Here is a 3,449-nt window from a genome sequence, read left to right as displayed (position 1 = left end):
AGGAATTTTCATATTTTGTGAGTTACTACCAAAACTAGAATACTTTTCCTTTTATCAACTTTTTTTTTTGGTGTAAACTTTTTTTTTTGTGTAAACTTTCTTATTACTTGGTATTTATATACAGATTTTAAATAACCACAGGCTTGATGGTGGAACACGTTCTCTCTGCGTCTAAAATGTAAACGACGTGTCATAATTTAAGCAACTAGTTGATGAAAGCTAACTCCGTTTTATTTTATTTTGAGTTTTGGTTTATGTTGATCGTTCAGACATTGGTACGTACGTTTCATCAGTTGTCTTCCCCACATCTTCAAGAAGACGCACGATTTCCACTATACTTCAGTTTTATTGGTTTAGCAATGAACACATATCTTATCCGCATCCATAGAAAATTAAAAGGAAGACTTATCAAACCCAATCAAGAAATGACTTTTAGCTAGATCATCTTCTATATATATATATATAAAGGAAAAAGAAAACTCAATAACCAGTCAAAATCCAAGTCAAATGATTTGATTTTGTTGTCTATTAAGACATGGACTCCGTGAAGTTGCCTTCGACCTTTTATCTGCACGTACTTGCTAGGATTTCAAACGTTTCAAACGCCAAGTGTATTAAAATGCATTATTTTATTTTCTTCAATTTTATCAAAAAAAAAAATTTTTGTCAAATTTTTTTATCAAATATTTACATTAACAATTTACAAGGAATTCGGATTCAACATCGCAGATGATTGCTTACAAAAGAAAAAAAAACATGAACACACACAAAATTATAAACACAAATGTCTAGAGGTTATGAGATCTGAATCATGTTTTTGTTTGTAGGGGATGATTTCTCTTAACAATGGCGGTAACGGTAAAATCCTTAAGACCGACATGCGCAAACGGGGTATGCAACAAAGCATCCTCTTTACAAATAGCATTTTTTCTACATGTCTCTCTATACCATTGCCATTGGAGCTGGTGGAACAAACCGAACATTTCCACGTTTGGAGCGGACCAATTCGACAATTACAGCCTTATAGAGAAAAAGCAAAAGGTTTCATTCTTCAATTGGTGGATGTTCAGCTCTTTCTTGGGTGCATTATTCGCGACATTAGGGCTTGTTACATCCAAGAGAATGTTGGGTGGGGTTTAGGTTATGGTATCCCTACAGTAGGACTCTTGGTTTCTTCCTCCTTGTGTTCTATATCGGCACACCATTTTATAGACATAAGGTCATCAAATCAGACAATTTGGCCAAAGATTTGGTTAGAGTCCCTATCATGGCATTCAAAAACCGAAAGCTTAACTGTCCTAGTGCCGTTTTGGAGCTTCATGAGCTTGACTCACATTATTACAAAAGCACTGGGAAACATCAAGTTCATCACACTCCCATATTCAGGTCAGTGTTGTCATCTATCAATATGAATTAATATTTTACTTTCATATTTAAATCTACTCCCTCAAATTATGTTTCTAGATAAACTGGATATTTTTATTTTTTGACATGTTCATTAAACAAGATGAAAAAGGTAAAAGTGGATGGTTGTAGTTTGATCCTTGACCATTGACAAGAGTTATAAACTCCCAATAGGAACCACTCGAAGAATCTACCCAAATTAATGGTGCTCTTGTCTCTAGTGGTTAATGACGTGGAACATATGCAATGTTGATTATATCATGGTACCCTTTGACTCTTGCTTAGAATATTTTATTGGATGGTAAGCAGTTTTACAAAAAAAATATTTTATTGGATGGTCCTCAAATCCCACCTTCTCCACGTTAATGATTTCTCCAATATCGTCCCACTTTAATGTCTTGGCAGCACAGCATCATTGCAAAGATAACTTAGTATAGAAAACTTAAGAAACTTAAGAATATTTTTATGTTAGTAGCTTTACTTGTTGGCATATGTATATATATATGAAGTATTAATGGCTAAAATAAGTCTATTACATTAGTACAAACTTCTATATCTAAAATGTTCACCTTTTAATCAAGCTTTTTTTTTTGATCAAAAATCGAAGCTTATTTCTAGGCATATTTCCTAGAAAAAATCTTGGAGTAGACAAGACACAAAGTAATTTTTAAATGATTTGGCTTTTGCTATCACAGGTTCTTGGATAAAGCGGCCATTTATGACATGTTCGGGAGAGTTACCTTGTACAGTGACAAAAGTGGAAGTGGCAAAGCGTGTGTTAGGGCTTACCTTAATATGGCTTGTCACTTTAATCCCAAGCACCTTATGGGCACAAGTGAACACTCTCTTCGTCAAACAAGGAACCACCCTGGACCGAAAACTCGGATCCCACTTCCAAATCCCTGCGGCTTCGCTGGGAAGTTTTGTTACACTCTCAATGCTTCTTTCAGTGCCAATGTATGACAATACTTTGTTCCCTCTTCATTGCGCAAGAAAACCGGAAATCCTAGGGGGATCACTATACTCCAAAGGCTAGGGATAGGGTTTGTGATCCAAATTGTTGCAATCGCGGTTGCTTCAGCGGTCGAGGTCAAGAGGATGCGAGTGATAAAGGAATTTCACATAGCTAGCCCGAAAAATTTGTGCCTATGAGCATTTTCTGGTTGCTCCCTCAGTACTCACTTCTAGGCATTGGGGATGTGTTCAACGCGATTGGTTTGCTTGAGTTTTTCTACGACCAGTCACCTGAGGAGATGCAGAGCCTTGGAACGACGTTTTTTACGAGTGGGATCGGTCTTGGGAACTTCTTGAATAGCTTCTTGGTGACTATGGTTGATAAGATCACGAGTAAAGGAGGAGGAAGAGTTGGATTGGGGATAATTTGAATGATTCAAGGCTAGATTACTATTATGGGTTTCTATTGGCGATTTCGATTGTCAACATGGGTTGTTCTTTTGTGGACAGCTAGCAAGTATGTTTACAAGAGTGATGAGATCAAAGAGTTTAGTGGAGGATGCGTTGAATGGAGGCCAAAGCCTTAGACACATCACCTCTTACTATCCAACTATAACTATGCGATACATATATATGGTTTTCAAGAAAATTTGTAAGTTGTGGTATTTTGATAACATGATATGACGAATAAAACTTTAGTGTTTATTCTAAACAATCAATTAAAATTGGAAAGAATGAAGCAATTACTCAAGTTCTATATATGGTGGGTTTGTTCTGCTTGTTGAACACAAATCGATTCCCATTGATTACATTGAAGAATGCACATGATCCTGGTTTGAGAAAAAGCTGGGTTAATTGCTTAAAACAACGAGCATGAGAGCATCTGCCTTAAGATTCAACCAACGAGAAAAAACTATTGAACAAGCTACCTTTGAAACTCTTATCTACACTAAATATGGTTAGACTTAATCAAGTTTCCATATCATTATTAAAATGCACACGTTTGGATAGTGTATTGCTTAGGACAAGGGATAATCAAGTGTCATTGTATGAAGCAACCGTGACATTGAACAACCCATACCATCAGACTA

General features: G+C 36.1%; 1 pseudogene; it reads left to right on the top strand.

The window, feature by feature from the left end:
• Positions 1 to 840: 840 nt before the first annotated feature.
• Positions 841 to 2,974, top strand: LOC130507718 (protein NRT1/ PTR FAMILY 5.1-like; annotated as a pseudogene).
• Positions 2,975 to 3,449: the final 475 nt, after the last annotated feature.

Source organism: Raphanus sativus, unplaced genomic scaffold (assembly GCF_000801105.2).
Source record: "Raphanus sativus cultivar WK10039 unplaced genomic scaffold, ASM80110v3 Scaffold5349, whole genome shotgun sequence".
Taxonomy (NCBI): domain Eukaryota; kingdom Viridiplantae; phylum Streptophyta; class Magnoliopsida; order Brassicales; family Brassicaceae; genus Raphanus; species Raphanus sativus.
Note: the sequence above shows the minus strand (reverse complement) of the source record. Positions and strands in the feature narration are given on the sequence as shown.